At 35.9% G+C, this 23,302-nt stretch overlaps 1 protein-coding gene and 1 pseudogene across 1 annotated transcript in view; one reads left to right on the top strand and one right to left on the bottom strand.

Annotated features, from left to right (window-relative positions):
- LOC148956118 (circadian locomoter output cycles protein kaput-like) overlaps window positions 1-23,302 on the bottom strand; it is a 519,799-nt gene that overhangs the window by 69,718 nt on the left and 426,779 nt on the right. The gene's annotated exons all lie outside the window — the stretch shown is intronic.
- Window positions 1,121-4,426, top strand: LOC148956119 (uncharacterized; annotated as a pseudogene).

The following is a 23,302-nucleotide window of genomic DNA, read 5'->3' on the forward strand; positions in this document are numbered from 1 at the left end:
TACAAAATAAAATCCATGATTGAGAAAGAAGGTCTACCGACTTTATTCTTGACAGTTTCCATTGCTGAGTGATCATCTCCTAAATTTATTGATTTCTTACGGACTGTAAATAGGCATGTGCCAGGTGTGGAAAAGATGACACCAGGAGAATTAACGTCTCTTGATCCAGTCTTGGTTTCTATACACTTTCACAAGAAATGGACAACCACGTTTAATGATCTGTTTGGTTCAAAATCAACCCCTATATTTGGTAAAGTTAAGGATCATTTCTTGCGCAATGAGTATCAGGCGCGAGGTGCACCTCATGTACACTGCGTCTTGTGTATTGAAGATGCTCCTGTTATTGGGAAATCAACAGCAGCTGAAGTGATTCAGCATATTGATGGGATTTTAACTTGTGAACTGCCGAATAAATTGACGAGCCCAACACTTTACAAACTAGTCAAAGACCATCAAGTGCACCGTTGTAATAAATACTGTCAAAGAAAGTACAAACGAAAAGGAGGAAGATGGGTTACATATTGTAGATTTGGCTTTCCTCTTCCCACAAAGGAACGAGCAGAACTGCATGAGGTCATTGACTGCTTGGCTTATGGGACAAACCGAAAAAAAACAGCAAAAAAGAATATATGACCTTTTTCGAAAAGATGATGAGCGAAACATAAATGACTACAATCCAGCATTGTTGATGGCTAATCAAGCAAATATTGATATTCAGTATATTGGTCACTTGGGTTCCAAATTGACATATTCATCGCCGATTACATGACAAAACCGGAAAGTGCCGAAATTGATCACATGTGGGAGGAAGTGAACAGTGCATGCAAGAGTCTTGGGCAAAGAGCCATGTCTTATATGTTGGAGTCTGTGAAAACCCGTCAAGTTGGAGCTGTTGAAGCTGCAGACAAGCTTCTAGGTACAAGGCTGTACAGTGTTTCCAGGCAATTTAGATATGTTGACCATGAAAAAATAAGCGAAGTTATGAGGACGCTAAAGACATATCAAGAGCTTGAAAAGCTAGCCAAAGAGGATCCTCAAAGTTGTGACTTGTATGTTGCCAACTGGGTTGCTGATATCTACCTCAAAAGGCCTGATGTCTACCTGAAAAGGCCTGACGATCATGGAGAACGTCAGTCTTTATCACCTGCTTTCTTTGTATGAGCGAGAACTTAAGAGTGCTGATGAGAACATGCTTTTGAATGACGGCTCTTTTTACCTCAAAAAAGAACTGTTAAACCATACATCATCCAACACAAGAAGATAAACCCACTCGAGTCTGACGAGAAGAAAGAGATTTATTATGGAATGCTTTTAAAGATGTCTAAACCTTGGCGAAATGAAAAAGACATACTGATCAGTGGAATGAGCAATTACGAGACGTACTGTGTTGAAACCGCAAGCCATCCAGATATGGTCGCTTACCATGAGAAATTTGTTGCTAAAGCAAAAAGTGATGCACGAATGTGAGAAAAGAATTCGAGAATGGGCGAAAGAAATTCACAACATTGCAAATATAGAAGAGGACATAGCGGACAATGAAGATAACAACACAGAAAATGCAATTCAGGGAGGAGCTATTGACAGAGCTGCTGATGCAATGGATGATTTGTTAAACGCAAATAGAAAGATATTGGATGGTGACACGGAAAAGAGATTAAACAGTGACTATGAGTCACCGAATATTGATCAAAAGAGAGCTGTTGATAAAATTGTGGAATCAGTTATCAAAAGAGATCGTTTTACATCACTGAAAATGGCCGTACCAGGCTTTGTTGGTACAGGAGAATTTAGGGTCATTAGTGTCGTTAGAAAAATACTTTCTAAACATTTCAAGAAAGAGGACTGTCCTGTTGTAGTATTGGCCCCTACAGGTCTTGCTGCTCATAGTATAAATGGTGTAACAATTCATCGCTGCTTCAGTTTACCTGTTGATCAGAAAACAACGGCAAAATACACACCTCTATCCACTGAACAGCTTCTAACTTTGAGAAAGACACTTGCAAAAATCGGACTTTTCATTATTGATGAAGTTAGCATGGTTTCGTCACTTTTGTTGATGTATGACTGAAATTGAGGCTGACTGAAATTTTGTCAGTTGATTTACCAATGGGTAATGCCAACTGCTCGCTGTTCGGAGATTTTCTTCAGTTGCGACCAGTATCTGCTAATCCCCCGTATATACCTTTGACACGTCTTGAAATCGAAAGCAGAATTGATTTTTGGATCAATGGGCGCATTCAGCCTATAGCAAGAGTTTGAATACAATGAACTAACGATAAATATGAGACAGATGACCGATATGAGTTATGCTGATACACTTTCTGATATTCGACTTGGTGTTTGCACAAGTGAAAATCTGAATTATGTCAACAAGAGAAATTTTGGGAACTCTTGCAGAACTACATCTGACAAAATTGTAGATCTGTACATTAACTTAGCTACAGAAGAAAACACTCCTATTATATTGATGCTAACCAATGAAACTTGTATGATCGTTAACGAGCTACTTCTTCAGAAAACCAGCTCAGACTACATTATACTTCTTGTTATTGACTGACTTTCATCAGTAGTTAAAGACATACGAATTGAACAAGAAGCAGCAAAGAACGTGGCACATTTTGCCAACGATAAGAAAAGAACTGCAGGTGCTTTGACGAACCTGATACTTGCAGTTGGTGCACGCGTAATGCTCCAAAGAAATATTTCTGTTGATAAAGGGCTTGTCAATGAATCAATGGGCTATGTATGTGGCTTCAAGATATTTCCAACTGGTGAAGTAGGGAGTGTCCTAGTGAAATTTGATGGACAGGAACTGCCATATGAAATTGGCCGAGAAACTGTGCGATTTGAAGCATTGAAGCAAGTGTATTGCACAAGAAAACAATTTCCACTTCAATTTGCCTTGGCCATTACAATACACAAGTCACAATGACTAAGTTTACAATGTGCATTTGTTGACCCAGGTAGTCGTTGTTTTGGTCCAGGTATGATCTACGTGGCTTTATCACGTGTGACAAGTAGTGCAGGTCGAGATTTAGTGGAACTTGATCCAACGAAAATTTTACCCGATTTAGATGCCTTATTGGAATATAACCGTCTGAAAAAAATTTATAGACCAGATCTTCCATTATTTCAAGTCCCAGTAACAGATTTGAGAAACTTGCCAGATCAGGCATCTCTGCTCACCGAAACTGAATGTTATTCCAAGAATTCTATTGGAAAATGCCCTACCAGAAAAACCACCAAGTTGGAAGGAAAAAAAAACATCAGATATTTTTACGAAAATACACAAATCTAAATCGACTATAAAGAGAGTCAAGGCTCCAAAAACTGTTTTTGGAAAGAGAGAACAAGGATTCAAAACAGATTTATCAGTGAAAAGGACGATGAAGGGTGATTTGCTAGCTGATGAAGCAAAAGGCAAGGAAGACATTACTGCTGAAAAAGAGATAAGAGTCCGTTGTAAGCAGACCAAAGTAGATGTTTTGACAAATCCTTATTACAGAAGTAGTATTGGTGCTAGTAGAAAAGGGTTAAAGAATGATAATGGAGTTTCGTGCTATACCAATTCGGCACTTCAGTGCCTTTTAGTCTACAGAGTACATTTTTTCAGATTTTCGAAAGATTACAAAGAGATGTTGCAGAAGAAGTCAAGCGCATTGCTTTTTCGTCACCGAGGCACTGTGAAAGAGCAAAAGATTTGAGGAATTTACTACCTATCCAATACGGATTCTCAGAACAGCAACAACCGTCACTTTGTGAGTTCTGGGAAATACTTTTAACGACTATAAATAATGAAAATACTAAAAATGACCCCGAGAGCCACCTGCGTGATTTATTCCATTACAAAGTTAAGAAATACTTAACTTGTTCGGTTTGTCAATGGAGTCAAATTGATTCAACAACTTTAGATGATACAGAGGCATGCTACTTTCCTGTACCTGCAGTCCTCAATCCTGAAGCACGTGTCGACTAAGAGATCATAGATACGACGGACATAAGATTTTCCAGAGTACTCTACCCATTTCTACCAGCAGGTGTGTGTCCAAATGGCCACGAATGCCGGCTTCAGACCATCACCACTCACACTCCTAAATTTCTTGCTGTAAATCTGGACAGAAGAGTATTTTCAGGTAAAATAAATAGAAGAATAGTAAATTTTTGTCCAGACAACGTACAGCTGAAAAAGACAGATGAGCGTAATTTGAGTCAACGTCATTTTTATGATCTGTTTACGTCATCAGCACACTATCGTGCATGTTCTGTTGTCATTCATAGTGGATCTCAGTTTAATAGTGGTCATTATTACGTTTATCGAGGGACCCTAGAAGGAAGCTGGTGCTTGTACAACGATGAAAAAGTAAGAATGGTAAGCCAAACTGATATTGACTTCTCAGGTATAACTTTCTTAGTTCTTGAAAAATGATCCTAGGTAAGTGAAATGCTACTTAACACGTTGCTATAAATTGTTTTTTTTTTGTGATTCATTACACATATTACCCTTGTCCTTTAAGCCCAGCCATGCAGAAGAATGCCAGTATATTGAAATTCTCAAAACAATCTGACAATTTATGACAAATTGGTCAAAGTGTACGCTATGTGCAATCTTTGACCAACCCTTTTTCTTCCTTTTGCTTTGTCTTAGCATTTCGTAGCAGTTTAACTATTCAGTGACTAGTAGATCTGGATAAGATGAAGGGAGTTTTTTTGCATTCGCGGAGACTAAAATTTAGAAGAAATAAAATTGACAGTTTCTCTCGTGAAGCCACCTAAAAAGCTTTAATATCTTATCAGAGATTTATATCTACTTTTATAAATACTTAGAGTATTTGGAGAATCCTAAAAAGCAAACTCCTAAGTATTTAAAGAATTCTTCTTTTTTTATTTTTCGTCTTGTAAAGGAATTCTTAGTGTAGTACTGTAACTAACGATGCTCAGAAAAAGTGTAAGCAGTAGTGCCTCATCGTGGCGGGGAAGTGTAACATAATGGAATTGTCCGATCTTCTATTTTCCTTAAAAAAGTAAATACCTCGTGATATGGCTGTATTTCCTTGTAGAAAAACATACTATAAAAACTAACTAGTTAATGATGAATGAATACACAATGAGAAGACAATTCCATCATGGCCAAGACCGCTGTGTTATTTTACCTGTAGCTGCATTTCTGTTTTCAGTGCCTAAACATGTATTGTTTTGTGTAGTATGGATAATAAACTTTCTGTTGTAAACTGAAAGTTTTTCGTAACTGTCGAGATTGTCTGCAGTATTCTCTGGAGGTCTCTTATCTCCCCTAGATCGGTGATGATTAGAAATTATATAAAAAAATGAGTTTTCAATTGAAAGCAAGGAGATACATTCAAACTTAAAACGAACAGAAATTATTTCGTGTAAATAAAAGGATCATACAAGTGTTGTTTCTACATTATATTTTAATAAAAAAGAAGTAAAGATCATGGTTGCAGCGGTAGCAGCAACCTAGAACGGTACCATCGCAATAATTATGGTCTAAAGCCCTTTGAAAAGACCATTTTTTGGTCATTTCATTGGAAAAGGCACTTTTTTCATTTACAAAAATGGGAGAAACAATTGAAAGCGCACTTTATGGGAATGTGCTATCAAGTCAAATTTATAAAAAGCGATTACGTATAAATATAAGCTTTTAAATGAGCCTTTAAACAGCTCTCTTTTGTTACGGTACACTTCTAGTTTCTGCTAATCAGTAGGTGATTTATAAAGCCCTGTCTTCATTATGGCTTTTTCAGGCGTGGTCGGCCAAGTAAAAACAGCTTTTTGCTAATCGAAAAACAAACGTTTCTAAAAAACATGTATGGTTTTGCGAAGTAGGCTATGGATACTGACCTTTATGTTAAAGATTAGAAGTTTTTCGCAGCTGTGATAGCTATTTGCAGTTTTTTCTATGTATCTTATCTGTCCTAGATCGGGGATGACCAGAAATTATATTAGAAACAAGTTTTTAACTAAAACTAAGGAAGCGACGTTCAAACATAAAACGAACATACAATACTAAGGATAAATAAAAAAGATAATTGCGACGTCGCTTATACAGTAAATTCAAACAAAAAATAAATCAAGATTAATTTAAAAGAACTAAGTTTTTCCAACGGAAGTTAAGAGCAAAGTTGAAACTTAAAACGGACAAAAATTATTACTTCACAGCCTATCTAATATATATTAATATACCAAGTACAAATAAACCAACTAATTATGTTTCCCTATGTTTTATGATTATACAAAACTAGCGCTTTACTGAAAAAACAAAAGTCAAGTATAAAAAACAGGATTATTAATTTAAGAGTCAAAAGTGAGTATGTAGTCTGAAAACACTAAACGAATCTATAAAGGTTTTTATAGTCTTACACCAGTCGTGACATCAGTAACTTTCAGTATACAATTAAAATTATCTTAAAAACATAAGCGTAAAACTAAATATTTTTTAATAGCCGTGAAGTAATTGAACAGCATACAGAAATATTGGATTGATTTATAAAGCAGCATTTTGCTCTCACCAGCTATAATACCAATAGTGGGTAATATACAGTCTTAAATTGCAAGAAATATGCTTTAGAAATATGCTTATCACTTGCAATAAAGATCAAATAAGACATAATATCAACTCTGGGAATCCTATTATTTCTCTCCATACAAGAGTGAATTTCAAGCTATGATACAAATTCTAAAAGCTAGTCTATAGTCCTAATACTATCAAGATGGCCTTAATGCATACTTCTGTACAAACTAATCATGACATACCCTTTTAAGAACCAAAACGAGAGCCAGTCATTGAACCGAGCCATTGTGCAGACGTGATACCAAATTAAACGTAAAAAAATAAAGAAAATGCTAAAATGGATTGTTGCTTTATCTTAAAAGGGATTGATCCTAAAAGGGATTGATAATATTTTGATTCTATAAAAATTGTCTCTAATTGGTTTGCTTTTACTGTACCAAAACTCCTGTATTATTTTGTGTTTTCAGTAAAGTGCTAGTTTTGTATAATCATAAAAGCATAGGGAAACATAATTAGTTGGTTTATTTGTACTTGTTATATTATTAAATAGGCTGTAAAGTAATAATTTTTGTTCGTTTTAAGTTTCAACTTCGGTCTTTACTTCCCTTGGAAAAACTTGTTTTTTTTAAAATTAATTATAAAGAAGCAGCTACACCATATTTTTTTTTTGGGGGGGGGAGTTCGATCTGGCAAATCATTCTGAGCATCTTGAATATTTTGCCAAACAAGTAACCATAATATTCACCGTGTATACATTGAACTATTATACAAAATAATAAATGTCAGCAGGAGGATAACGACACTTCTACCCACCAAGCAGTGGTGTATAATTTCGCAAAAATCCTAAGGGGAGGGGGGGTAAATTTAGAAACAATTTTCCCAAATCAACTAAAAATGACAGAGGAGACTGAAAAATGAGCCATATAGTACCATGAAGGTAAAGATATACTAAAGAAAAATTACCCATTTCTGTGGATGCTTGAACTATGTAGGCTATCTTAGTTTTGACACGATTTTTGAAGAAAGTAAATTTCAGCTGGAGGGGGCTGGTCAAACTCAGCCTTGGGGGATGGAGGGAGCAAACCAAGGTCTGGGACGGGTAGTTACACCCCCTACACCATAGCAAGTTACGCCCCTGTCATCAAGACCCTAAGTAAACTTCTTTACATATCAACAACGCTTACAGAGATGAAAAAGGGGAATTTTGGCTCCCTCAACCATCTTTAGGGGATCAAAATATGCGAAAGGTGCTAAATTCCTAATATTCAAAAACTTTAACACTTTTTGGTTAAAATAGTTTTCATCCCCAACGTTTTCCCTCTTAGAATAATTACTTAGATCACTTGTTTTCGCAAAATTTTTGTGGCTGCCCATTTTGTGCAACTTATCAATTTTTCATTTAGTTTAATTTTTTAACATTTGTTTGTTTGTTTTTACGTGCCCAATACTATTGTTAATACTATCCCTTTTGATTTTGACATGAATTGAATAAATTATTTTTTTCTACATATTTACCTTGGATTTTACGTTTTTTAACCACAATGTTGGTGGATTCCCTCGTCATGCTTTTTAGTTTTGCAAAATATTTAGTTAAAACAAATATTTCTATTTAGTTAGAATGAACTTTTAAAAACGTGAAGTGCTGTGTCCGCCAACTTGAGGCAAAATATATAAAAAATTACCCAGATATTGCAGAAGCCTCTTATATATTTTATATATTACAATTTCTAAGTACATAAGAAGAAAAGTGATGCTTTTAGTCTCTCGACAGATTTTGCAACTATGAGTAATCGATCTATCTAAAACACGAATCCTGCTTGTGACATATTGAAATATTAATGAATATCCCAGTCATGAAATAATAATTATGAATTGTTTGCCGTAAAGATAAGCGGAAAGAGGGGCTAGTTATGAGTTTGAGATGAGAGAATGTTTGGCCTATATTACTGCTCTACTAACAACATTTTTTATTGGCATTTTCGACGTTATACCTGAAACTTGGTATCCTTTTCCCAACCCACACTGCCTTTCTGTGAAGAACAAATAAATGTTCAAATGGTGATAAAGTACACAAGTCTAGATATTTCGATCACATATACAGTGATCATTATCAGTAGAAATACTAAAGTATTAAAATTAAAACTAACCTATTTATACAAAACAAAGTAGATGCGGATCTAAGATTCTTTTAGGGGGGGGGGGCAAAATAGGTTGATCCGATAAACTTGCGTTAGGAGCAAGTTTAATTAATGCAAACCTTGCGTTAATTAAGTAAATTTCACTACTTTAGACGACGTTAGGGGGGCGCGCTCCCCCTTCGCCCTCCCCCTGGATCCGCCACTGAGCAAAGTAATTAACAGCCGGTTCATTCACTGGAATTATTTTTTTTTCTGAGATTGTTCAATAAACAGAGTTCATTCAAAGTCTTGAGATGTATTAACTAAAAAAACAAGTTTTTTTAACTGAAAATAAGGAGCGATATTAAAACTTAAAACGAACAGAAATTATTCCGTATATGAAAGGGGCTGTCCCTCCTCAACGCCTCGCTCTTTACGCTAAAGTTATTTATTGTTTTAAAAAATAAAGTTGTGTGACAGAGTCAAACTTTAGCGTAAAGAGCGAGGCGTTGAGGAGGGGACAGCCCCATTTCATATACGGAATAAATCCTCTTCGTTTTAAGTTTTAATGTCGCTCCTTACTTTCATTATAAAAACTTGTTTTTTTTTTATTTAATTTCTGAACGTTTTTGAATTAATGGAGCTTTGATTTTGGCTCACCGTACATGAATAATCAGAATAAAACTTGTATATTAATTTTATTTCTTTTGGCTTAATGGCTTTCTTGAAATTTCGTTCTAACGTAACTTCTGAGTTAACTTACGTAACGAACTTCTATATTTGAATGTTTTTATAACGTAAATTAGGGAGTTTACCCCTAGTCAATACCTCGCGCTTTACGCTAAAGTTCAAATTTTGTTCGGATCACAAACCCCTGAATCACAAAAGCCGGATAATTAGAATAGATAGTTCTTTTGAAAGTACTAAAAAAACTTTAGCGTAAAGGGCGAGGTATTGACTAGGGGGCGAACCCCTCATATACGTAATCATTTCTGTTTTTTGTAAGTTTCAATGTTGCTCCTTACTTTCAGTTGAAAAAACTTGTTTTTTTAATTTAATTTCTGATCGTTTTTTAAATAATGCTGGGAAATCCGGTGCCCCCTGCATAGATATGTCCCTTCCCCCAACGAAATATCCTCCGTGGAAAGATCCTCCTCCGTAACCCCCTCCTCCAACCCTCCCCCCACCAGAAAAAAAAACTCTCCTGAAACGTCTGTATATTTCCCATTAACCAGGAACTGTTCATAACTTGCAGCCCTTCTCCCAGGAACTGTTGGGGATCAAGTCATCCTCAAAGATATATTTATTAGATTTTCAGCTATGCTGAACAAAATGGCCATCTCAAAATTTTGATTGGGTGACTTCGGGGGATAAATGAGCATGGAAGGGGGCCAAGTTGCCCTCCAATTTTTTTGGTCACTTAAAAGGGGCACTAGAACTTTTAATATCCGTTCAGATGAGTCCTCTCACGATATACGATCACCCCTGGGGAAATAAAAAAAATAACAAATAAACACGCATCCGTGATCTTTCTTCTGGCAAAAAATACAAAATTGCACATTTTTTGCAGATAGGAGCTTGAAACTTCTATAGTAGGGTTCTCTGATACGCTGAATTTGATGTTGTGTTTTTCATTAAACTTCTATGACATTTTAGTTGTTGTTTCCCCCTTTTTTCGAAAATAAGGCAAATTTTCTCAGGCGCGTAACTCATGATGGGTAAGATTAAAAATCATAAAAATCAGATTCTATTGATGTATCTATTGGTATCAAAATGCCGGTTTTTAGAGTTTTGGTTACTATCGAGCCGGGTCGCTCCTTACTTACAGTTCATTACCACGAACTCTTTGATCTTTACCTTTTTCATTACTATATAGCTCGTTTTTCCGTTTTCTCTGTCATTTTCACTTTATTCGGGAAAATCGGCTTCAGCTTTGACCCCCCCCCCCCAACAGGATTTTTGAAAAAATTACGTTGTTCGTTGGCACCAAAAGCGGCGTTTTTAGTGCCATTTGGAACTTGCTGATGGTGGAACTTATAGGAAGGACGTAAATATGAGCTACTGAAAATCTGTCTAAGATACAGATGACACCAATACGCCCAATAACAAGACGTCCAAAAAAGTAATTTTCCTTGTTTTTACCGATACGCACGACATCGATACGCCTGATACCACATACAGCCCTTCCCCAGGGACTATGGAGGGCCATATCATCACCAAAACCATATATATTTGACCTTTAAACTATGTTAAACAAAATGGCTATCTCAAAATTTTTATAGGACTATTTTTGGGTGAGGGGTCTGTAGGGAGGGAGGGGGCCATTTGCCCTCCAATGTTTTGGTCACTTAAAAAGGGCACTAGAAAATTTAATTTCCATTCTAATGAGCCGTTAAATATCTCTATAATATTATGGTCATTCGTTAGCCCTGGTGAAAAAAAAGAAAAAAAAGGAGACAGATCTGTGCTACCGATGCAAAAAAACGATTTTCTTTTTGTTCAAGGAGGGGGACTGTAATTTCCCTGTTAAAAGTTTTCAATCATGCTGATTCCAATAGTACACTTTTCATTTTGATATTACGCCATTTTCGAGGGGTTTAAGGCTCTTTTTTGAAATCACAATAAATTTCTTTTCGCAATAAACTTTTACTTTTAAGATTAACTGAAACAATAGCTTAAGTCGGTTCAGATCTCAAGAGGTTCGAGAAAATAAAGATCATGTGCAGTACAATTTTCACGCTATTTGCTTTCTTGGCCGCCAGGGTCTTCCTTCGAGGAGTCATGACGAATCAGAAACATCTACAAACCTGGGTAATTTTGGTGAACTGATGAGGAAAAATTTAAAGGCGACGAAAAGCTGAAGGTCGTGTTACATCACCAAATTGGTTACTATTGCAGTCATCAGTACTAAAACGATACAGTTACACTGATAGGAAAGGTGTTGCGGCAAGACATTATTTCAGAAATAAAATCAGTTAATTACTACCCTATTCTTGTTAACTATACAAAAGATGTTTCTAGAAAAGAACAATTAACAATTCTACCCAGGTACATATCAAATAGAAAAGTAATGAAGCAACGAATCAACTGACATCACATGTAAATATTAGACACCAAAAGCTTATCCCCCTCGATTTGTGAAACTAATCAAAAGTTCTTTGTAGATTTGATGTTGCGTGTTGCCCAATGTTATGACGGCGTATTTGTTATGAGCTGGGACTCCAACCGAGTCCAAGCAAAGCTTAGTCCAAGCAACCGAGTGCAAGTCCAAGCAACCTACTCGGCTGAAAGAGGCTAAAGTTATTCCGCTTCACAAAGGGGGTTCAAAGACTGATCCGTCTAATTGGAGGCCGATTTCAATATTGCCCCTATTTGCTAAGCTGTATGAAAAAGTGATGCATCGACGACTTTATAACCATCTTACAGTTTACTTACGGTTTTCTTAGTGATACCCAGTTTGGATTCAGGAAAAACCACTCTGCAATACATGCAGTCCAGCACCTAACAGATTTCATTAATGGTGCTTTCGAACAAGTCGTAGTGGTAATTTCAGTATTTATAGACGTTAGAAAGGCTTTTGACACGGTGATTTATAAAATTTTATTGCGTTGGGTAAGCTGTTTAGGGGAGCAGGGTGTTATTCTGGAATCGTTTGAATCTTATCTTAACCAGCGGATAATTCGAGTCTCTATTAAAAATTCTATTTAAAAAACTTTTATCGTTAATTCTGGTGTGCCTCAGGGTTCCGTGTTTGGTCCGCTTCATTATCGAATCTACGTTGATACCATGCGTTTTTATATATTAGGTGTACTGATAACGTCCTTTGCTGATAACACGGTGTTTAAGATTACAGCTGTTTGTCTGAACCAGTTAATTGAGAAGACAAATAAGGCCCTCGCTGAGTTGATAAGTTTTACAAATTCTAGTTATTTGGTAGTGAATATTTCCAAAACAAATTTTATGACATTTTGTGGAAATAGAGTTTCACGTGTTTTAGATCATGAAATTGTTTGTAATGGTAAATTTTTAAAGAATGTAATTGGTGCTAAATGCATGGGGTTTAGTATTGATTTTAATTTAAGTTGCAAATCACATTGTGATATTGTGGCAATTAAGATTTCAAGGGGGATGGGTGTAATAAGATGACTAAAAAATCAACTACCGTCAAATGTTTTACTTTTACTATATCATTCTATTGTTAGCCCTTATTTATCGTATGGTTGCTTGCTATGGGCTAGTAGTTTTATTTCAAGTTTTAGAAAGATCCAAACTTTACAGAATAGAATAGTTCGTATTTTAGGTAATTATATTCAGTTTGAAAATAGCACGTTGAATTGCTTTACAAGTTAGAAAATTTTAAATGTTTATCAGTTACGGGATTACCAGTTAGCAATTTTTATTTATCAATGTTTGAATAAGTGTTCACCGGAGGTATTTTGGGAAATTTTAAAAGCTAATTCATGCTATCACTGTTATAAGACTAGAAATGCGAATGACCTTGCATCTGAGCTCCGGAATACTGAACGTGCTGCGTTTCTGCCTCGTTTTGGGGGACCGGGGGTGTGGAATTCCCTCCCGGATGCTATTAGACAAGCTGATAATGTAAGCCAGCTCAAGAGTAGATTGAAGCGTTACCTTTTGGGTTATAATTTGAATGATTAGAAATTTGAATAATGTTTGGTATGAAAATTGTTTGGACAGATAAAGGTCGCATTTTCGCGAATATACCCAGCCAAAGCGCACGGAGTCGGCTCTATAGCCTAGCTGATATTTATTGACTTTGTCATAGTTGATTTATTTAGTTAGAAGTATCGCATTTTTTTTTACCTCTGTTGTTGCTATTTTTTTTTTTTTTTTTTTTTTTTTTTTTTTAGTGGATGTTGTAAGGATGATGGGTGTTAGTTCTCACTTGCGATTTATAGAGTGTAAACCTTTCAGAGTAGGAGATGTTCTTTATGTTGATTTAATTCAAATGCTGATTTTTCCCCGCAAGGAGATAGTTGTTATGTGGATGTAGAGCTTTGTAATAATGGATTTACAGCCATCGTAAACAAACCTTCGGGTTTTTGTAGATGGCTGCTGTAAAATTATTTGTATTTTTTATGTTAAATAAATTAATTTTAATTTGAAAATTTGAAAAAAAGGAGCCTCATGCGGTTTTTCTTTTTATACTGTCACGCCCACAGATTGAACTTAGTTTTGACAGATTGCCTGAAAAACCTCAGCAAACTTTTGGGATTTTCCTTTGTGGTGTAAAGACTTTGCGTATTTACATCATGCAGCAACACTTAGTATGAACTATAAGTGGAATCCCAGTGTAATCATGGGGAGGAAATCTTGGAGCTTGAGAGGACCGTCCAAATCTGATGGTTTTACGCATGCTGCTGTATTTCCAAAGTGAAGGCCAGATTGGTCAATATTGTTGCTGTGCTAGCCGTAGTCTCTGATAGTTCTGACGGCTAGGCAGCGTGTGAAATAAAACGACTACTGGAAAAAATCAAAAATGAAAAATAAAAAAATGGCCTCTTTTGTCTCAACTTTGCATAAAATGGAAAAAGTGTTAGTCATTGTAAATTATTTGTCAGAACAACTTCAAGCAGAAAGTTGGCTGACTCATAAGGCACATGCGCTGATTTCTGGGATATACGAGACACTCCAAAAGCTGAGAAATGATAACAAATAAAAATTTCAGCAAAAACATAGCCGAATTCTTTGCTTTAAACGCTATCCAGGAAACAAAGTCTTCAACATACAAGGTCAGTGCTCGGAACAAGAGAAGTTAAGCCATTTCCACTCGTCTCAAAGACTCTTTCAAATTCAACAACCGGTAGACGCAACATTAGTAAGCCAATTCAATCTAGTAGACTCTAGTAAATTTCTATACTTTGAGGAGATAGACCCTTTCACCAGCGAAACAGACCGACGTATCTTGCAAAATATGCCTCTGTTCGATGCTTTATCAGCCTTCTATCCTTAAAATTCTGATTTTCTCGAATTTTCAAAAGTTGAAAAAGTAATATGTCATTATCAAGGGATTCTAGATGTTGATGACTATGCCCTAGAATCCCAACTTTCTCTTGCAAATTTGCACCATTCAAAATGTGTCACTTTTAAAATGAATCTACTCCGAGCTATCGAAATTTTATCCGACCTATCAATTGCCCATTCTGTATTGCTAAAACTGATGAAGCTAGTTGCTACTTTACCCGTGACCACTGCCTGCAATGAACGATTCTTCTCGGCATTAAATAAAAAAAAACAAGTTTTTTAACTGAAAGTAAGGAGCGACATTAAAACTTAAAACGAACAGAAATTATTCCGTATATGAAAGGGACTGTCCCCTCCTCACCGCTTCGCTCTTTACGTTGAAGTTTTTTTTATCAAACAGTTCGTGGTAACGAACTGTAAGTAAGGAGCGACCCGGCTCAATGGTAACCGAAACTCTAAAAAACGGGATTTTGATACCAATAGATACATCAAAAGAATCATATTTTAATTCTGATTTCAAATATATAAGTTTCATTAAGTTTAATCCTACCCATCAAAAGTTACGTGCCTGAGAAAATTTGGCTGATTTTCGAAAAAAGGGGAAAGCCCCCTAAAAGCTCTAGAACCTTAATAAAACTCATACCATCAGATTCAGTGCATAATAAAACCCCACTGCAGAAGTTACAAGCATTTATAAGCAAAACTGTGGAATTTTCTATTTTTTGCCAGAAAAAAGATGATCGCGGCGTGTTTATTTGTTTGTTTGTTTGTTTGTTTTTTTTTTTTTTTTTCAGGGGTGATCGTATCTACCCAGTGGTCCTAAAATATCGTGGGAGGACTCAGTGGAACGTAAATTAGAAGTTCTTGTGCCCTTTTTAAGTGACCAAAAAAAATGGAGGGCATCTAGGCCCCCTCCCACGCTCATTTTTTTCCCAAAGTCACCCGATAAAAATTTTGAGATAGCCATTTTGTTCAGCATGGTCGAAAATATGATAAAAATGTCTTTTAGGATGACTTGATCCCCCAAAGTCCCCAGGGGGAGGGATGAAATTTATTATCTTTACTCAATTTTAACATATAGTTTTGTTTTTTGGTACTTATCCAGACTTTTTCAGAGGAGATTTTTTCTTGTAGGGGGGGGAATGAGAGTGTTGGGGGCTATATGGAAGGATCGTTCCATGACGCCCGGTCTCCGGGGGGAAGGGACATTGCGATGAAGGGGGCGCCGGATTTCCCAGCATTATTAAAGAAAAAGATCAGGAATTAAATAAAAAAAAACAAGTTTTTCAACTGATCAAATGATTGTGATAAAGAGGTCATTTTTAAAGAACTGGAAAAAAAATTCGAACTATAGTTTAAAGAGCAGGGTATTGACTAGGGGGCGAACCCCCTAATATACGTGTTAAAAATTTATGAATATAGAAGTTCGTTACGTAAGTTAATTCTAAGTTACGTATATTTATTACTAATAAAAACGTTCGTAAATAAAATTAAACAAGTTTCGAGAAAGCCATTTAACCAAATATAATATGCAAATCTTGTTTTAATTATTCATGTACGGTGAGCCAAAATCAAAACCTGTATTAATTCAAAAACGTTCAAAAATTAAAAAAAACAAACAAGTTTTTTTAACTGAAAGTAAGGAACGACGTTAAAACTTAAAACGAACAGAAATTATTCCGTATATGAAGGGGCTGTCCCCTCCTCAACGCCTCACTCTTTACGCTAAAGTTTTTTTTATTGTTTAAAAATATAGAGTTGTGAGAAAGAGTCAAACTTTAGCGTAAAGAGCGAGGCGTTGAGGAAGGGATAGCCCCCTTCATATACGGAATAATTTCTCTTCGTTTTAAGTTTTAATGTCGTTCCTTACTTTCAGTTAAAGAAACTTGTTTTTTTTATTTAATTGTTTTAAAAAATAAAGTTGTGAGACAGAGTCAAACTTTAGCGTAAAGAGCGAAGCGTTGAGGAGGGGACAGTTCCTGTCATATACGAAATAATTTCTGTTTGTTTTAAGTTTTAATGTCGCTCCTTACTTTCTGTTAAAAAACTTGTTTTTTTAATTTAATTGCTGAACGTTTTTGAATAAATGCAGTTTTTTTTGCGGCTCACCGTACATGAATAATTAAAACAAAATTTGTATATTAATTTTACTTTTTTTGGCTAAATGGCTTTCTCGAAAGTTGTTTAATTTTATTTACGAACGTTTTTATTAGTAATAAATATACGTAACTTACGTAACGATCTTTGATATTTGTATATTTTTATTAGGAATATTAGGGGGTTCACCCCTTAGTTTCGATTTTGTTTCCAATCCTTTAAGAATTAATTAAAAAAAAACAAGTTTTTTTTTAACTGAAAGTAAAGAGCGACATTTAAACTTAAAACGAACAGAAATTATTCCATATATGAAAGGGGCTGTCCTCTCCTCAACGCCTCGCTCTTTACGCTAAAGTTTTTTATTGTTTTAAAAAAATAAAGTTGTGAGAAAGAGTCAAACTTTAGCGTAAAGAGCGAAGCGTTGAGGAGGGGATAGCCCCTTTCAAATACGGAATAATTTCTTTTCGTTTTAAGTTTTAATGTCGCTCCTTACTTTCAGTTAAAAAAACTTGTTTTTTTTCTGAACGTTTTTGAATCAATGCAGCTTTGATTTTGGCTCACCGTACATGAATAATTAAAACGAAATTCGCATATGAATTTTCCTTTTTTTGGCCAATTGGCGATCTCGAAATTTTGTTCTGACGTAACTTACGAATTAACTTACGTAACGAATTTCTATATTCGTATGTTTTTATTACATACATTAGGGAGTTCGCTCCCTAGTTAATACCTCACTCTTTACGCTAAAGTTCGCATTTTGTTCGAATCCCAAACCCTTGAATCACAAAGGCCGCTTAATTAGAATACATAGCTCTTTTGAAAGTACTAAAAAAAACTTATGCGTAAAGAGCGAGTTATTGACTAGGGGGCGAACCCCTCATATACGTAATAATTTCTGTTATTTTTAAGTTTTAATGTTGCTTCTTACTTTCAGTTGAAAAAAAAACTTGTTTTTTTTAATTTAATTTCTGATGTTTTTTTTAATAATGCTGGGAAATCTGGTGCCCCCTTCATAGAAATGTCCCTTCCCCCAAGTAAATATCCTCCATGGAAAGATCCTCCCCCGTAACCCCTACTCCGACCCGACCCCCCACTAGAAAAAATCCTCCTGAAAACGACTGTATACTTCCCAATAACAAATACTATATGTAAACAATGGGTAATGTTTATAACTTGCAGCCCTTCCCCCGGGAACGGTGGGGGATTAAGTCATCCTCAAAGACATATTAATTAGATTTTCGACTATGCTGAACAAAATGGCTATCTAAAATTGTTAATTGGGTGAATTCGGAAAAAAATGAGCGTGGGATGGGGCCAAGTTACCCTCCAATTTTTTGGTCACTCAAAAAGGCATTAGAACTTTTAATTTCCGTTCGTATGAGCCATTTCCCAATCTTTTAGGACCACTGGATCGATACGATCATCCCTGAAAAAAAAAACAAGTAAACACGCATCCGCGATTTTTCTTCTGGCAAAAAATACAAAATTCCATATTTTTGCAGGTAGGAGCTTGAAACCTCTATAGTAGGGTTTTCTGTTACGATGACTCTGATGGTGTGATTTTCATTAAAAGTTCTGTGACTATTAAGGGGTTTTCCCCCTTTTTTTCGAAAATATGGCAAATTTCCTCAGGAGCTTAACTTTTGATGGGTAAGACTAAACTTGACGAAACTTATATATTTAAAATAAGCATACGAATCCGATTCTTCTGATGTATCTATTGGCATCAAAATTCCGGTTTTTAGAGTTTCTGTTACAATTGAACCGAGTCGCTCCTTACTTACAGTTCATTACCACGAACTGTTTGATGACCCCTTAATCACAAAGGCTTTTAATTAGAATAAATAGTTCGTATAAAAGTACTAAAAAAGCGTTAGCGTAAAGAGCGAGGCATTGACTAGGGGTGAACCCAATCATATACGTCATAGTTTTTGTTAGTTTTAAGTGTTGATGTTGAAAAGTTTTCAGTTGAAAAGTTTTTCAGTTGAAAACTTGTTGTTTGTTTTAATTTCTGATTGTTTTTTTAAATAATGCTGGGAAACTCGGCACCCCATTCATAGCAATAACTCTTCCCCCATGAAAACTTCCTCCATGGAAAGATCCTCCTACGTAAACCTTTACCCTCACCCCACTACTAGAAAAAATCCCCCCTGAAAACGTCTGTATACTTCCCAATAATCAACACTATATGTAAACATTGAGCAAATTTCATAGCTTGCCGCTCTTCCCCCGGGGCCTCTGGGGGATTAAGTAATCCTCAAAACCCCTATGACTTCCCAAGGCCAGAACATAATTTGCACTTTACTGAAAAAATATAAATGTTTTTACTTTTATAACTTTAATACATCAAATAATATTAAAACTTTGATTACTAAATATCAGTATATGTATATTAGTAGAAGGGGAGGTGCTACTCCGACGAGTCAACCCTGCTGCCACCTACAACTTTTTTTACATAATTCATGGATGGTTATGTGTGTTGGTCGATCTATTTGATGTTTTCATGGATGTCTTATGGATTTTGTCAGTGAGAATTTGAAAAAACAGGAACCTTGTCACATTTTTGAATGTTCTTATGTATTTTGTCAGTGAGAATTTGAAAAAAACAGGAACTTTGTCACATTTATGTCTGTTTTTATGGTTTTTGTCAGTGAGAATTTGAAAAACAGGAACTTTCTCACATTTATGTCTGTTTTTATGGACTTTGTCAGTGAGAATTTGAAAAACAGGAACTTTCTCACATTTTTGTATGTTTTTATGGACTTTGTCAGTGAGAATTTGAAAAAACAGGAACTTTGTCACATTCATGGATTATTGAGTCTAATGGGGGTCAAGGTCAATCGATCTGTTGTTGTTCGAGCCAACTTTCTTTTCTGGTTAGAGCTGACGAATCAGGGTCAGTCTAGAGTCAGCAGTCGGAGTGAAAGGATTGAAAAATGAATAAATTTGAGAAAGAACGAATTAGATCAAATCTAGTGTATATGGAAAAACATTTGTTTTTGGATGACGATTTTCTCGCCATTTAGAATAATCCCCCTTAGATTATTGTATGAAACTTTTAAAAAGTGATTCAAATGCTTAAACTCAATTTATTGATATATTAACTGGAACAAGGTGGAATTCTATAGTGGATATACTTTTGAAAGCATTGTCGAATTAGATGGCTCCTCCTTTGAATAAAGTAACGTCACCAAGTTAGACCTCCCTCGTTTCCTCTACTTTGAATTTATTGAGTAAAGAGGATCATTTTCATTTTAGCTGTGAGAGAGTTGACATCGGAAACCAAAAAAAATGTTCCATACATGTCGATTGTGTATGTACATTCTTGGCAGTTGGACTCAATATGAGAATTGTACAGCTATTGACGACTATAGTGAAAAGTGCAAATTATGTAATCCTTGCTAATTACATAGAAGCTTTGCAGTACGAATTAAAGGATGTAATTCATGTCTTGAGGAGGTGTGTAGCTCTCACCCTAGCGGGGACCTCTGCTCCAATTTTCACCACGATAAATACGATCAGTGGGGAAATACTTACCCCGCTATGATTGGAAAGAATCCTAAACAGGATTTCAGTTTTTTTCTACGAGATTGGTATTTTCGTGGATTTAAATTAGTCTGAGAAGAGGAATCTGGTCTGAGATTCAACTGTTGGAGTAACAAGACAATCTGGTTTCTACGTCAGCGCTGTGACGACACTGCCTACTATGACTATAAACCAAGTGATTTTTATTTGGCAGTTATCGAATGTGATTCACCACTTGAAAACACTGTATGTGATATTGGTTCTAATAGACAGATTGAAACCCGTGAATTCCATAATATGAATGCAAATAGTATAATTGACTATACACAGAGATATGACAAGAGAAAAGTTACATGGTACTTTAGAAAGTTTGACCCTGACTTTGCCGTAAATCAAAATCAATATGCGGTTAATCCAAATGATTTACCATTATCAGTGGTTCACAACACTTGCTTATACACCGATGAAGAAATCTAAAAGTGGAGATTTAAAGATATTGTTGTATATATATATACAATTTATTAATACACAAATTCACAAACATTTTTTAAGCTCCTTACTCGTGGGGCACTGAAATCAATATTAAATACACTTATAAGTATATTCTCCACTAGAAAGTCGTTCAGACGGGACTTGTCACCATAAATGTGGAGAAACTGCTTGTAAGTATAGCCACGGCATCTGAACACAAAATATAGTAGCGCATGGAAGCCACAGCTTTTAGTCGTTAGATCCTGCACCCTCTTTCGATTTTGAATAATAGTTTTCTCGACTGCTCTCAATATAGTTGCTGATGTGGGGTGTGTAGAATGTATAGGGTAGACCAAGAGGATAAAAAAACTCAATCGTCTTCGTTGTTTGATAGATGCACAGCCAATGACCCATCAGCAGAGTTGATGGGCTTCTATTGACAACAATTAAGGTATTGGTCACACTATGAATTTTTCCAAAATAGTCTGAGGGTGGACAGTAGGATTTAAACTGGGACATGTAGGGGTCCATATTAAATACATTGATTATTTGACTGGTGTTCATGGCGCCAAGTCTAGTAGAACACTGTCTTCGGGAGTGATTTCCCAATAGGTTTCATATTGATTTAGTGAGATTAGTGCAAGACTCTCAGCCAATGGGTTGCCAAATGTACACTCTAAGCGCACAGTCCCAATACGTACTATACTCATATCCTGCGTGCCAGACAAATCCAGTAAAATGATACCATATGTTTTAGCAAACATATTTTCGGTTATGCCATTTTCAAATAGTTGCGAATCATGATCTAGGGTTTGCACGGTCAACTCATCAAATGTTCTGTAGGATTTATCAAAAGATAGATTGTAGAGTGGGATACCATTTACTTTGCACACAAGAGATGAAATTCCAAACATCTCAAATTTATGTGGGCATCCAGTCCATGATTCTATTGCACTAACGCTCTTTACAAATGCCAAAGCCAATTTCGAGGGGATTTCTCCATTGATAAGGGATGAATCGGTGAAAGGGCGTGACCCCATTGCAATATGACGGTGATTGGTGACTTTATGAGGAACAAGCAGTTTAATATTAGATTAATTAGTTCACAGTTTTTCCACGGCCAAAGCAACAGAAATCATAACCGGCTGTTTGAGTAAATGAAGTAGTACCGAGGGGAGGGACGAACTTACCTGGAGGAAGGCAGCAATATCTTTTCTCAATATGAAACTGGATTGTGAAAGAGTTAGTTCTATATAAACTATAACATTGGGTGGCAGCCAGTGGGATTTATTAAATATGTCATGATATATTTTACAAACTAGATATAAATCACTAGTTTCAGCATTTTCAAGCGCATCTGTACTATCAGTACTAGTAATATATTCATATCCATTGGAGGCGCCTCTCAATTCCTTGTATGACTTGGGCGTCATCAGCATGAATTGCATATAGCTTGCATAGTTTGAGAGATTGTTGCTTGTGCTCACCAGCGTGCCGTTGATGTAGACACTAATTTGACGAAATAAATTATGTAGTATACAATTTTCATTCGATATCCCATCGGCCCGAATTGGCATTGTATTATCGGATTTCCGGACTATCATTTGTAAATCTATAAATGTTGAAGACATGTCCATAAAGTAGTCTTCATTGGAATAAATTTGAAAGTGGATATTATCGGAAAGGGGTTATAGTGGATAAAATTGTTCATAGTATCCATGCTTGACACTCACATCAACATTTTCAGCATTGAATAGATTCAATGAGGAGGTGATTAAATGTTGAGAATCCTTATGCGGCAGGTAGGACATCTTAAGAGAAGAAATCAAGTTTCGATCTAACAATTTTCTTCCTGGGACTTCTGGTTACACTACGTGTCGGCGTTATACTTCTTCTATTTGATAAAGTGGATGTCTTTAGTTTCTGTCTTGGGTAGAAACTGATGAGTGGTGCGTTGTTTATTAACGTTTTTAAGACTTTACTATTTTGTTTTAATTTCTCGCCACGGTTTCGCGCACTGGACCTAAGATTTTTCGTAGCACTTTTTTTAAAATCCTTGCCAGAGCCCCATTCGTATAGTGTAGAGGATGCAAAATCTGTCGCAGCCGGTACAAGATATTTTCTAGCCAGTGGTAGCGAAGAACGAACCAGCTTAGCAAACCAACTACCAAAGCAATTGCCAGATATTGATGAACGACCTTTCCAATAGTACATTCTATTGCCCTGCTGTCTTTGGCCAAGAGTATTACCATAGCAGTAAATATCAGGACAAGTGAATACCACTTTTCTATTAGACATCTTGCTGTTGAACAATGGGACGAAAATGGCAAGTAATCACAGCCAAACCTTTTGAAATTGCAATTGAATCACCTAATTCAGTTCTTAGTGTTAACTGAGAGAGTTCCAAATATGAACTGTTTACGGGATTATATTGAAGATACTTTACAGTGTAGTGATGAATATACTCTTGATTGGTTTTTCGTTCAAGAACTCGTAGTAGGGGAAAATTTGAATTACCAACCCGAGATGTTTCAACAAACGACGCGTAGAGAAATATACGAGTGTCTGTGAAAAA

The sequence above is a fragment of the Artemia sp. Qi Xiang Cuo genome, chromosome 1 (assembly GCF_049724085.1).
Source record: "Artemia sp. Qi Xiang Cuo chromosome 1, ASM4972408v1, whole genome shotgun sequence".
NCBI classification, from domain to species: domain Eukaryota; kingdom Metazoa; phylum Arthropoda; class Branchiopoda; order Anostraca; family Artemiidae; genus Artemia; species Artemia sp. Qi Xiang Cuo.